Source organism: Ceratotherium simum, chromosome 16, assembly GCF_057802395.1.
Source record: "Ceratotherium simum simum isolate JZ-2026a chromosome 16, ASM5780239v1, whole genome shotgun sequence".
Lineage (NCBI taxonomy): Eukaryota > Metazoa > Chordata > Mammalia > Perissodactyla > Rhinocerotidae > Ceratotherium > Ceratotherium simum.
Window position 1 is genome coordinate 36,610,473 of NC_141915.1, and position 14,961 is coordinate 36,625,433.

At 40.1% G+C, this 14,961-nt stretch overlaps 1 protein-coding gene across 6 annotated transcripts in view; it reads left to right on the top strand.

Annotated features, from left to right (window-relative positions):
* The first annotated feature begins 354 nt into the window (after positions 1 to 354).
* The window catches only part of SPOP (speckle type BTB/POZ protein), a 63,948-nt gene continuing 49,341 nt past the window's right edge, over positions 355 to 14,961 (top strand). For 3 of the 6 annotated variants that reach the window (XM_087441017.1, XM_087441016.1, XM_087441019.1), the window contains exons 1-2: positions 355 to 507; positions 7,953 to 8,114. The gene's annotated coding sequence lies outside the window, so the exon portion shown is untranslated. The remainder of the gene's footprint in view (positions 508 to 7,952; positions 8,115 to 14,961) is intronic. The other 3 variants (XM_014790808.2, XM_004434658.3, XM_004434657.3) reach the window with 2 other exon arrangements.

The window sequence follows — 14,961 nt, forward strand, 5'->3', positions numbered from 1 at the left end:
TGCAAATATAAGTTGCAAATGTCAAACGCCTTTACTGTTATTCGCCCCCCACAAGCCCACTTGGCGTGTCTCTATTTGGTCCTCGCACCTCCGCGCAGCCTGCCGCGCCCTGCACGCGACCCTGAGTTCCCGCCTCTTTCTCCTCAGGCCCCTCCTTCCCTCGACCGCCCGGGCCCCGGTGAGACCCCGGGACGCATGCGCACCAGGGGAGGTGGGTGGAGTCCTGAGGAAGTGGGAGAACCCAGGGAGGGGAGGGAAGGGGAGGGGAAGGGAGCAGCGGGGGCGGAGGCCGCGCGGGGTGGGGCCCGGCGGGTACGCGCTCGCTGCGTCGACGTGCTGACGCCATGACGCCCCGGCCGGTGTGTGTCGGTGTGTGTGTGTGTGAGTGTGCGCGCTCCGAGTGTGTGTGTATTTGTGTATCGGCGGTCTCGCAGGTCCCGGATGTTGCGGACAGTATGAGGCGAGCGCAGGCGGACGGGGACCAGCAGCTGTCGCCGCCGCTCTCAGGTGAGTGGAGGGAAGAGAGTCGAGGGAGAGGGTTGTCCTGTCGGAGTCGAGGGGGGGGGGCGCCTCCTTTAAGAGGTGATTGACCCCCACTTCCCCCGCCCCCCCCCGCCACACATATACTCTTCTCTGCCCCATTTCCCACATCCCGGGTTTCGTGGCCTGTGACTGCCAGAGCCTAATCAACCGTTCCTTCTCCCAATCCCAAGCATTCAGGAGACACAAACGCGCCCCCTGCCTTCAGCCCCCCCATCATTTGCCCAGCCCCATCCCCCTTGCCAAATAGTGAGCTGTCGCCTGCGGCGAGATGGGTGACTGCGCATGCGCGAGTGTGAACGCGCTAGGGGTGCTTGTTCGCTGCCCTGGGGGCGCATGCGCATCGCTGTGTTGCAGGGACCTGCGGGATAAAGAGCCCCTTGACCACGCGCCCGCCTTTTTCCCAGGCAGTGGGCTAGACTTGCTGCGGGAGAGTGAGCCTCTGTTGCTCCTCTGCGAAAGGGAGAATTTAAATTATTTGAGGGACTTACTGACAAAGCACTGTTGGCATCTGGTGTTGCCCTAGAGACTCCCAGGCTACAAACGCCTCCCGGAGCCAACGTGCCCCCAGCTGACCCTTCTTTTGAAACTGTCACTGCAACTTCTAGTTCTCGCAGTACTTTTCTTTCCTCTGCTCCCGTCGTCATGCTGCACCTTTAATGCAAACCTTCCCTAAACTTAGGAGTAGGTGCCCCAGTCCATTCATTTATTCTGGCAGGGGATTTTGGTAGCCTTTCTGAGGAGGACTAAGGGTCATAAAAAAGAAAGTAAGGGGGTTTCCTTTTAGTAACATAGTTAATTATCTTCGCAGAACTAGATAAGGTAGAGATTAGGAGCACACAGTGTAAGGCTTAGAGTATTACCTGTAAATCAAGACATCAAGATTCTCATCTCCAGCTCTCCTACTTTGTGTGACCTATTTGCCTCCTTTTTTGTAAAAGATCTTCCTTAGCACTTTCGTTTTAGCTGTACATTATTGATGCTCTGTGAACGTCACATGAAAACAAAAGCAATCTGAAACTACAGATGGACCGCAACTTACCCAGTGGAGGTTTTAACTTTAAGTAATGGAGTGATGTTTCTTTCACATTTGCAAATAACAGAGAGCAATTTGAAATAAGGAACGTTAAAGTACAGTAATATTTCAGTGATCTAGGACCTGGGTTTTCTGTTGGCAGGTTATACATGGTCCTTTCTTTTGCTCCTGGGTTGCCATTCTTTTGGATACTTTGGGGCTGCTTCTTAGCTCTGCTATCAGAACAGGGTGAGGAATTGATAAACTCTTACAAACAGAAGGTTTGCTGAATAGCATTGAAATGAATAGCTCAATAGCGAGGGGGAGCATTTTCTGTGTTTTTCAGTTGTCTTTACCAACCTTGTCTCATATCTGGATAACTGTGAATGGGATATATTAGTAAGCCTTATTTTTTATTCTCTTTCTGTTGTATTCTTTCTTTGGTATTCTTCTCGGAAGGCTTTTTTTGCTGCCATTCTTACCTCTAGGACCTTATGTTCTCGGACTTTAAAGTATATATATATTTTTCACTTCCCCATTTAACCCTGGCCTTTGCATGGTTCAGCTGTCTTTTGTGCTCTTTTCTGTTGCCATGGTTACAGTTGGAGCCAAGAGATGACACAGGAAGCACAGGAATTTGGGGGGCATATATCATCCTGTGTCCTGGGAAAGAGCTGGAGACTCATTTTTTTTTGCTTGTGTGAAGACTGAGGAGTATAAGTTATTGTGACAACCCCCCACCTAGGGTGGGGGTCGTTGGTGTCCATTTGGTACTTCTGTGACTTCTCTTTTTAGAGCTCTTCACAGTGGTTAGTTTGATACTTGGAAATGTTTAATGTTGCTTATATCCAGACTTCCATCAGGTTCTGGTAAAATCTTGAGGTACAACTATTGAGGTAATGTCCATTTCTCTTCTCAGTAGGCTTCTGTCATCTAGGATGCTTTGTTTTTATCTGGACACATTTCATCTGGTTGAATTTACTGAAGCGTCATTTAAAATTTTTATGGTACGAAGGCATGGAATGCTTTTAGGATAGAGATGAATATCATTAAATGGTTTGTATTGGTGCACAGCCACGTTTAAAAAAACTCTTTAAAATGGGTAACACATGTACGTACATATGAAACAAAATTCAGAAGGTACACAGTGAAAAATCTTTCTTCTAATTTCTTCCTTTCATCCATCTATTTACCCTCCCCAAAGGAAACTGTTGTTAGCTACATCTTGTTTACTCTTCTAGAGATAGTCAATGCTTTTACAAGCATATACAACTATGTATTCTTTGGTGTTTTGTTTTTATTTTTTGTTTTACACAAATGGTAAGATACTATACCTGTTATTCTGCACTTTGCTTCTTTCACTTAACATATCTTGACCATCATTCCTTACAGTACATAGAGTAGCTCTTCCTTTTTGAAAGATGGCAGATATTCCATTGCATAGATGTACCATCATTCAGCCAGCTCTTATTATTGGATACTTAAGTTGTTTGCAGTGCTACAATTAATTCCTTCTCTGTACTTTTTATGTACATGGGTGTCTGTTGGATAAGTTCCCAGTGGAAGTGCTGGAGCAGAGGACATATGCATTTTTTTTTTTAAATAATTTTGTTTATTTATTTATTTTTCCCCCAAAGCCCCAGTAGATAGTTGTATGTCATAGCTGCACATCCTTCTAGTTGCTGCATGTGGGACGCTGCAGGCCGGAGAAGCGGTGCGGTGGTGCGCGCCCGGGATCCGAACCCGAGTCGCCTGCTGCGGAGCGTGCGCACCTAACCGCTAAGCCACGGGGCCAGCACGACATATGCATTTTTAATGTTGTTAGATATTGCTAAATTGCTTTCCATAGAGGTTGTACAAATTTCTGTTCTTGCCAGCAGTGTATGAATCTGCCACTTTCCTCACCGACACTGTATTGTCAAAATTTTTTATCTTTGTGCAGTCTTGTATCTAAGATTTTGAAGTTTATTATGTAGCTTGTTAAGCTTCATTACATCCAGCAGTTGTGGGTAAATACCATCGCTGTTTTGCAGATGGGAATGGTGGTAGAAGATATTGTTCGACTGAAGAATAATGTCATGAGAATAAAGTCATATGCCTGGATAACACAGCAAATCCACCACAATGTTAGGAAGACATGTAAAACCTATATTCTGATTTCTTCCTTTAACTCTTAGATGCTAGTTTCTCTATGTGAAATTCTGTAAGCCCGTTAAGTGATGTTTTATGATCTCCTTTTGATAGCTGTGACTCAAAATTGTTTATATACGTGAACTGCCATTCTGTTGAGGAACTGAAAAGCTAACCCAGTTAGTTAAGGTGCATTACTGAGTGTTTATACAGCATATTGGTACTAGTACTTTTAAAAGTCTGCCGATTGCAGAATACTTCACTATGAACCGTGAGGAAATAGAAAAGAACTAAAAGATATATGTGCCTGAAGGAGCTTACAATCTTGTTGGAAAACCAAGTCTACTGAAGATATGAAATACTAAGAGTACAGTTAGAAAGCAGAACGGGAGGATGACGCACCACATAGTGACGTTTGGGTCAACGACAGACCGAATATACGATAGTGGTCCCATATAGCCCAGGTGTGTAGTAGGCTAGACCATCTAGGTTTGTGTTAAGTACACTCTGTGATCACACAACGATGAAATCACCTACTGGTGCGTTTCTCAGAACGTATCCTTGTTTTAAATGACACATGACTGTATTTGCTTTATCTAAATATGTGCATATGTGTTTATATATATAATATATAAATTTTTATATTGCAGACATCATGGCACCTTAATGCATTATACTTTAGCTGCATCTTCTTAAAATAAAGACATTGTTTTACTTAATTGTTCTTACAATACATTGTCGCAGTTGAGGCAATTAATAGTAATTTCTTAATACCGTCTAATATCCAGTTCATATTCAGATTTTTCCAGTTGTCTTGAAAATGACACTTTTTAGCTATTGGTACTGTTATCTTCAAACATGTCTTTTAGTCTCTTTTTAAATCTAGAACAGTTTATTTAGAAGCCACACAATATTGCCTTTTTGAAGAGACCGGGTCGTTTGTCTTGTAGAATGTATCAGTTCTGGAATTTTCTAATTGTTTTCTCACAATTTCATTTAATTTGATCCTTTATCCCTGTATTTCCTATAAACTAGCAATGAAGTCTAAAGGCTTGATTAGATTCAGGTTAAACATTTTTGGTAAGAATACTTCATAGGTGTTGCTCTGTACCTCATATTGCATCACAATAGGAGAAACACTATTGATGATGCTGTTTGTTTGATCGTTTGTTTAAGATAATAAATACCAGATTTCTCCATTGTGAAGACATTTTTTTCTTTTGTAATTAGTAATCTGTCCAGTGGTGACACTTTGGCATCATACTGTTAGACTTCTCCAGCAACCTTTCACGTAATGACAGTGATCCTTGTCTGACTCAGTTATTTCTTTGGGTGTTGCAAAATGGTAACTTTCTAATTCTGCCATTCCTTTTACGTTGATTAGCTTTCACTGTTCTGTAAAGATATCCCTCATCAGTTAGGAATAAATTATAATTCTAGGGCCGGCCCCGTGGCTTAGCGGTTAAGTGCGTGCGCTCAGCTGCTGGCGGCCCGGGTTCGGATCCCAGGCGCGCACCGATGTACCGCTTCTCCGGCCATGCTGAGGCCGCATCCCACATACAGCGCCTAGAAGGATGTGAAACTATGACATACAACTATCTACTGGGGCTTCGGGGGAAAAAATAAATAAAATTTAAAAAAAAAATTATAATTCTACCAAAAAGTCCAGGTAAATTCTTAATTTTCCCTTTAACAATTTTCTAAGTAAAGAGATAGTATGATAATCACCTCTAGCAAATGAATGGTTTCTTTTTCTCACTCTCTTTGTTTTAGTATCATTATAAACTCATGAATTTTAATTTATTCTATGTTTTACCAACAATTATAGACATTTTTTTTGGTGCTCAGAATGTTCCGTGTTTGGCCTCTGGGAGCCCTTGAAGCTTGGTGTATGAGCTTTTCCTTGCCCTAGTATGAGAAGTTCCTGGCTCACTTGGTATTTTTCCTGTCCTGGCTGTGGAACCTTCAATTCTGTGTGTTTATATATATGTGTGTATATATCACATTTTCTTCCCTTTTAATAAGTTATGTTCATCTCCCTCTGGAGCTTCTGGAACTAAATTCTAAAAACTGAAAGTGCCTTTATTTTAACTCAAGACACCTAGTGTTCCACTCATTTCTGTGCCGCTGACATTGCTAGACTCTGGGTCTTAGACCTCAGAGATTCCTTGTCTTGAAGACTCTTTGTGAAAGACAGGTGGTATCTCTGAAGAGAGTGTTCCTTCCCCTCCTCCACTTCCTTAGTATAAGGTTAGCTATATAAGAGACTGGGGAATGTCTCCTTTCATAAGCAGCCTTGCTTTTTTTCTGAGATGCAAGGTACACAAAATGAAATTTAGAGACTGAAATTGTGTTTATAAGCTTTCTTGGAGATGTGGGGTTTTGAAGGTTATATAACAACACGTGTGTATGTGCACAAGTATGTGTTTGTCTTTCCTCCCTTTTCCTCATTTACACGCATTTCTCCACACAGTTGGAGTGTTATGTAAGATTATGCTGTAATAGCATATTTTTTTCTTTATTGCTAGATTTTCATCATAAAAAAGGAGTGAGACAAATTTGTTCTTAATTAGGGAAAAATTTCAGATAGGCCATGAACTGGTATATCTAGCTGTCTTATCACAGGGTCTGAAACAGAGCTGAATCTTGTGGCTTTCTATCATGTCCTGTAGACTCAGAAGAAATGGCAATGCATCCATAGTGTTTTCTGAAAATCCACCACATTAATGAAGGTTAATACAAATGAAAGATATAGTGGTACTGCATTCTAAAGCTGGTTTTAGGGGCTGCACTAATTCCTGCCTTAGCGGAAATGTTTTATTAGACTCTTATCGTGTAGTGGTATTTTGAGTAATCTTACTGATTTCAAGTTACTCAAAGCCTGACAGTAAAGCTATTCTGATACTTATCTGAAATTCACTTTTTAAATCATCTTTTCACATTTGCTTCCAGACTTGATAAGGTAGTTTTCAACCTGGTTTCATAACAATACTGGCCCCGTATTAAATTATGCTTGTGTATTCAGGGAAGCACAGCTGTTTCTTGTGTTTGTTTTCAGGCATGGTGAATCACTCTGAAAGGCTGTCCTGATACATTTGCTACTAAGATCTAGTAGCTTCTTTTACTTTTGTTTTTGACCAGCTCTCATTATAGGAAAAAAGATTCTCAAGTATAGCCTCTTGAGGAAACACTTGGGCCTCCATTCTTACAACTATGGTCATGTCTAATAGAACTGGCAGGAGTTGCCTAGCTGCTCTGTGTGGCAGAGCTGGTCGTGCCACTTTGGGAGAGCTGGATGCAGACCTCAGAACCCTTCCTTGACCATGAACACTTTTGTTCTTGACTGTTTCTTTCTAAGAAGCTACTGACATAAATCTTTTTTGCTGTGGCACCAGCTACATCAAAGAAGGGCTTGCAGTAGTTTTCTGAGAGCCTCTAATTCCTCCTATCTATCTGTCTGTCTTTTTATTTATTTGTAAGGAAAAAATGTATATGTAATCATTTATCTCCTTAATTTGAGATTTACATAATCCTTTTCTTGGTGTTTAGAAACAGGTACTACTTTCTGTTTCTATGGTTTTGACTACTTCAGATACTTGATCTGAGTGGAATCATGCAGTACAGACACTCCCCGACTTAAGATGGTTCGACTTACGATTTTTCAGCTTTACAATGGTGCGAAAGTGATGTGCATTCAGTAGAAACTGTACTTCGAATTTTGAGTTTTGATCTTTTCTGGCCTACCGGTATGACAGTCTCTCGTGATGCTGGGCAGCGGCAGCGAGCTGCAGCTCCCAGTCAGCCACGTGATTACGAGGGTAAACAACCGTTACACTGACAGCCATTCTGTTTTTCACTTTCAGTACAGTATTCAGTAAATTACATGATATATTCAACACTCTATTATAAAATAGTCTTTGTGTTAGATGATTTTGCCCAACTGTAGGCTGATGTAAGTGTTCTGAGCATGTTTAAGGTAAGCTAGGCTAAGCTATGATATTGGGTAGGGTAGGTATATTAAATGCATTGTCGATTTACCATGTTTTCAGCTTACAATGGGTTTATCAGGACGTAACCCCATTGTTAGTCAAGGAAGATCTATATTTGTCCTTTTGTATCTGGCTTATTTCGCTTAGCATAATGTCCTCAAGGTTCATCCATGTTGTAACATGTGTCAGACTTTCCTTCCTTTTTAAGGCTGAATAATAGTCCATTGTATGTATACAGTAGTCCTCCCTTATCCGTGGTTTTGCTTTCCTGCTTTCAGTTACCCACGGTCAACCGTGGTCTGGAAGCAGATGATCCTCTCCTGATGTATCATCAGAAGGTCAGTAGTAGCCCAGAGCTGCGTCACAATGCCTGTGTCATTCACCTCAGTTCATCTCATCACACAGGCATTTTGTTACCTCACATCATTACAAGAAGAAAGGTGAGTACAATACAGTAAGATATTTTGAGAGAGAGAGACCACATTCACATGTTTTATTACAGAATACTGTTATAATTGTTCTATTTTATTATTAGTTATTGTTGTTACTCTGTTACTGTGCCTAATTTATAAATTAAACTTTATCATAGGTATCTAGATTTAGGAAAAAACATAGTATACATAGAGTTCGGTACTAGCCACGGTTTCAGGCATCCACTGGGGGTCTTGGAACACATCCCTCACAGATAAGAGGCAGACTACTTTTTACCACATTTTGTTTATACAATCATCTGTTGATGGACAGTTGAGTAGCTTCCACCTTTTGGCTAGTGTCAATAATGCTGCTGTGAATATGGGTGTACAAGAGTCTCTTTGAGACCTTGCTTTCAATTTTTTTGGATATATACCCAGAAATAGAATTGCTGAATCATTTGGTAATTCCATTTTTAATTTTTTTGAGGAACTGCCATACTGTTTAATGTAGTGGCTGCACCATTTTACATTCCTACCAGCAGTGCGCAAGGGTTCCAGTTTCTGTACATACTTGCCAACAGTTGTTATTTTGGGGGTTTTTTGATAGTAGCCATCCTAATGGATGTGTTTTAATTTTTTTTAACTGTATTTTATCTTTTTTTGAAACTAAGTTTTAAACTTTGAGTCAGATTTATTGTGTTTTTCCTTCATGATATGTGTTTTTGTATCTTAATGAAGGAATCCTCTCCTATACTGAGGTAATAGTTACATCCTATATTTTCTTCTAATAGTTTTAAAGTTTTGCTTTTCACATTTAGGTCTCTAATCCATCTAGAACTTATTTTGATGTTTGGGGTGAAGTAGGGATCTATTTTTTTTTTTCCTTTAGGATAACCCTGAAGTAGAGATTTAATTTTATTTCCATAAGGATAACCTGGTACCCCAGCATCATTTATTGAATAGTCATGTCTGCTCCCCACTACTTTATAATGCCACTTATATGTTTCCAAATATATAAGGGTTTGTATCTGTATTCCCTATTTCGGTCTGTTTGCATATCTTGTGCTGGTACTACACGGCCTTAATCATCATAGCTTTATAATAATTGTTCATATATGGTAGGGTAGTCTCACTACCTTGTTCTTTTTCTGTTCATCAACCTCCCTGGAAAACCCTGTCAGATTGGTGTATTTTAATGAAGCCATGTGCTGTCTAAAGTATATTGACATGATAAATAATCAGCTTTTCCAAAAAAGAAAAAAAAAAATCAAGCCTCACTTCTCTAGCAGCTGATCATTAAGTTTGTCTCTTGTTCTGAATGAGCCTACAATTTCCATTCACTTTTTAGTTTTGTTGGGGTAATTTTCATTTTTATATTGGGATATGGTCTTGAAATGGAGGGGAACCTTGTTATAATTTGGTGTCTTGGTTAAGGACACCAAATAAAACACGTTAAGTAAAGGCATTGAGGTTCTGTGGTGTTTTCTTCATCATAAGGAAAAGAAACCCATTTAAAACTAGCTCATATAAAAGGAGATTTATCAAAAGGAAATAGCTGTTGTAGAATCCAAGGAAAAGCTGAACAATCAGGCCTCAGAAAGGGCTGGAACCCAAACAGTTCCAAGGACTTCAGCAGTAAGAGTTCATGGACTCTAGTGTTCTGCCATAAATAGACCTCATTATCCATGAGGCTTAATTCAGATTCCTGAGTGAGATCTGATTTGGTCAGTCTAAGGCTTGATTTCCTCTGGGCCAGATATCTGCCCCAGGTTCAACTCTGGTTGAGGATGCGGGAGAGGAGACTTGGTACAACAGAGCGGTTTGGGGAGTGGCAGGAATCAGAGGCAGATTCTCTTAGAGCAGTGGTTGTCAAACTTTTTAGTCTGCGGACTCTTTATACTCTTAAAAATTATTGACCCCAAAGAGCTTTTGTTTATATAGTTTATATCTACTGATATTTACCAAATTAGAAATAAAATGGAAAACATTTTTTAAGTATTACTTAAAAAAATAAACCTATCTCATGTTAACATAAATAATATAGTTTTATGAAAAGTAACTTTGCAAAAAATTAGTGAGAACAGTAGCAATTTTTACATTTTTGCAAGTCTCTTAAATATCTGGCTTAATAAAAGACAGATTCTCATATCTGCTTCTATATTCAATCTGATACGATAGATTGTTTTAATTGAAGTATATAAAGAAAATATGGCGTCAAAGGATATGTAGATAGAAAAGGGAGGAGTATTTTCAGATAATTGTGCATATTCTTCTCTGATACTACACCAAAACTTGATTTTGGTAGTTTCTTACAAGTTAAGTTGCAGTGTGGAATCTGAAATCATATTAATGTTACTGTTCCATTAAAATCCATTGGCTGTCTTGTACTTTGAATAGATATTTTACTCATACATGATTTTATAATATCATGCATTGGTTGTTTTGAAAATATTGGTTCATTGAGTTAAGCAAGTCTTCCAAATGTTACATTTCATACTGCGATATCAAAAAACCCACATTAGTTAATATCACTACACATCTCATCAGAAAAGTCTGTAAGTATTGGGAATCTATCAAGCAGCTACAAGATTTCCAAAATTCTAATTTTTTTTGTTTTGTTTTTTGTTTTGGTGAGGAAGATTGGCCCTGAGCTAACATCTGTGCCAGTCTTCCTCTATTTGGTATGCGGGACGCTGCCACAGCATGGCTTGATGAGCGGTGTGTAGGTCCATGCCTGGGATCTGAACCCACGAACGGTGGGCCACTGAAGCAGAGCATGCGAGCTTAACCACTACGCCACCAGGCTGGCCCCCCAAAATTCTAATTTTTGATTAAAAGCTTGGATTTTTTGTGTGTGTGTGTGTGAGGAAGATCAGCCCTGTGCTAACATCCATGCTAATCCTCCTCTTTTTGCTGAGGAAGACCAGCCCTAAGCTAACATCTATTGCCAATCCTCCTCCTTTTTTTTTTTTTCCCTTTTTCTCCCTGAACCCCCAGTAGATAGTTGTATGTCATAGTTGCACATCCTTCTAGTTGCTATGTGTGAGACGCCGCCTCAGCGTGGCCGGACAAGCGGTGTGTCTGTGCATGCCCAGGATCCGAACCCCAGGCCGCCAGTAGCAGAGCGCACACACTTAACCACCAAGCCACGGGGCCGGCCCCTTGGATTTTATCTTTGGCGACAAATAGTGTCAGTTGTTTTCCTTGGAGTGACAGATTTACTTCATTTTCAAGAAAATGTCTGCTAAATATTCATGTCTGAATAACCACCGTTTGTCCTTTGCTCCAAGTAAAAGTAGTGTTCCGTGAAAAAACCAGTTCAGCTTGCAAGTCATATAGTCACAAGTGCTTTTCCTAGAGACAACCATTGTACTTGAGTATCCTGCAGAAGTGTTTTCTGTATACTTCTCATTTCATCACACAGAATATTTAAAAGACCTGTACTCAAGGGTTCGAATTGAATAAAATTAGTAATTTTTGTTGCTTCATCAAGAACATTCTTAAGTGAAATTGACTTTTTTTTTTAAATCACCAATACATGGTAGTGAAAGACGCATGACTCTAGCACAGTTTGATGCCATTACCTTGACTTATGCTAAGGCATCAGCAGTTTTTACCCATTATTGATTTTGTACCACCAGTGCAAATGTCAACACAATGAAAAAAGCAAACAATTTCTTAGTATTATAAAAATAGTTTCAATTTCACAGCCTCCTTGAAAGGGACTTCCAGGGATCCACAGACTACGCATTGGGAACCACAACCTTATGAGAGGGTGTGGGTGGGGAAACAAAGGTCTATTACTTGAGGTATGACAACTGTCTCACGGTAGAATTTTACTGGATAAACAGCTAGTGCTGTTTCTTTCTTTCTTTCTTTCTTTCTTTTTTTTGAGGAAGATTGGTCCTGAGCTAACATCTCTTGCCAATCTTCCTCCTTTTTTTCCCCCTTTTTCTTTTCTCCCCAAAGCCCCAGTAGATAGTTGTATGTCATAGTTGTACATCCTTCTAGTTGCTCTATGTGGGACACCACGTCCGCGTGGCTTGGTGAGTGGTGCATAGGTCCGTGCCCAGGATCTGAACCTGGGAACCCTGGGCCACCGAAGCGGAGCACACAAACTTAACTGCTACACCACCTGGCTGGCCCAGATAGTGCTGTTTCTTAACATCACTTAACATGATGTAGAAATGAATGGGGTACTTTAAAAGATAAAAGTTTCAGATTTCTTGTTGAACAGAAATGTTTTCCTAGTAATTATTGTTTTCAAACAGCAGAGTTTAAGGTATTCAGATTTTCAGCCAGATATTCCTTCAAGTATATGATAATTCTAGGGTAACACATTTTAATATAGCTTATGGAATTTATGTCATCATAGTAGCACATGCAGCTTAACATTTTTTTCAAGCAGTTGAATACATTAAAAAATTTGAGCTCTAAAAATTGCATTTGGGAAAATCTTGTCTTTTCAGAAGAGTCATAGAAGGAAGGTTAAGGCTGGGAATATTTGGTTATTAAAAGGTCTTGCTAAAGAGAACCTGCCCCCCAAATTTAAATATGTTTTATGACAGAGAAGGGAGTAGGGGTAACTGACTTCATTTCAACAAATATCTATCGAGTGACTATAAACAAAAGGTTTTGTAAAAGGTGAAGGAGGGTTATATTCTGAAATGAGTGAGGAATTAAACCAGTGTTGTATATTTTGGTGTTTAGAAGAGGAAGACATCATTCAGTTGGGGAAGTTGGGGCGGGAGTCAGGCCTGTCTTCATGAAGATTACATTTGAACTGGGTTTTGAAGGTATTTTGAAGGCTGGAATTTTGATTGGCAGAGATGGAAAGGGAATTCAGGCAGAAGGAATGTCAGGAGCAGAAATGTGGAGGTGGGGAAATGCAGTGTTTGTTAGTATAGGGTGCGTACTGGAAATAATGAACAGGGTGGTGTAGCCGAAGCGAAAGACTCATGGGATATTGGGAGATAAGACAGGAAAGTAAATTGGCCCAGAACATGGAAGGTCTTCTACCAAGGTCAGGCAGTTAGGGTTTAATGTGGTAAGTGATGGAGAGACTTTGCAAGTTTTTGATTGAAAAAATAACATGATCAGAATATGCTTTCAGAAAATATATTTGACCTCATTCATTTGTTAATTCATTCATCAACTATTTTTTAATTAGTTACTGTGTGCCACTTAAGCAAGAGGAACAGTATATATAATGGTGAACCAAACAGAAAATCCGTATTCTCATGTTATTTATAGTCTAGGAAAGAAGCTTCAGCAAATAAACACAAATATAATTACAATTTAGTGTAAATGTTATGAAGGAAAGGAATAAGTTACTATTAAGGGAATAATGGGAAAATTAAATTTATTCGGGGGAAGCTGGGAAGGCCTTGATGAGGAGTTAAATATTAATTGAGTACCTATCTTGTGCTAGATGCTGTTCTTGGTGCTGGGGATATAGTTAAGGAATAAAACGGACAAAATCCCTGCTCTCATGAAGTGCATATTCAGGCAGTAAATAAGATAAATATATGGTATGTTAGAAGGTGGTAAGTCCCAAGGAGAAAAATAAATGTGGAGAAAGAGAGAGAGAGAGTATTGGGGTGGGGGTGGGGTTTGCAATTTTACATAGAATGACCGGGGAACGTCTCACTAAATCAGTACAGAGGTAGTAGTTGAGTAAATATGTGCATAAGGTGAAGGAGTGAACCAGAGCTCCAGAGAGAGGGAATAGCAAGGGCAAAAGCCATGAGGAATGTTTGTTCCTGGCACGGTCAAGGAACCAGCAAGTAGGCCAATGTGGGTAGATTTAGGTGAGCAAGGGAGAAAGTAGTAGAAATGAGGTCAGAGAGGTGGGTGGAAGTCCAGACCCTGTAGAACAGTGGTTCTCACCTTTAGCTGCATGTTAGAATCACCTGGGGAGCTTTTAAAAATCCTGATGCCTGGGCTGTACCTCATAACACTTAAATAAGAATGTTTGCAGGTGGGACTCAGTGGTAGAGGCGATGGAGAGAAGTAGATGGATTTGAGAAGTATGTTAAAGAATCCATTTAATTATGAATTGAATGTGGAGGTTGAGGGAGAAGAAAGTGTCAAGGCTGACTCCCAGGTCTCTGGCTCAAGCAGTTGGATGGGCAGAGGTGCCACTTAGTGAGATGGGAGTGGGAGATAGAGAGGAATGGGAGGAGTAGGTGTGGGATTTGGAGGGAAGATCAGAAATCAGCAGTTCAGTTTTAGACATGTTAAATTTGAGATGTGAATGAGGCTAAGTATAAATATGTTAAGTAGGCAGATATGAGTGGAGCTTGAAGTGAAGTCAGAATTTGAGGTAATAAATTTATATATTGTCTGGTTACTGGTTGTCTTAAAAGTGTGTAAATGACATATAGGATAAATTTGTTGGGGAAAGAACTGGAGGTGTGGAAACTGGTTAGCCTGTTCCAGTAATCTAAATAAGAACTGGTGCTAGAGTGAAGTAGGATAGGGGCAATGGACTAGAAAAGAAAGAGTAGGTTGGAGATTTGAGGACCTTTGGAGCCCGTATGTAGTAGGGTGGACAATAGGCAAGGAATGAAAGATAGCTTTGAGATATCAAGCCTGGATGAATGATCCGTCTGTTAGCAGATATAAAATAGTCAGGAGGAGCTGGTTTGGGAAGAAAGATAGTGTTTGGCTTTGCATGTGTTGACATTTAGGAGAGGCTGCCTAGCAGGCAGGCAGTTCAGTCTATTGCACTGGGTTTTAGAAGAGCAGATGAGGTTTGAAACATAGATTTAGGTTTCATTTATATAAAATTGATTCACAATGGGAGCAGCAAAACTTATGAAAATAACAGCATCCAGAGTCTTTATCATGACCTGTTAGGTCCTCTGTGATA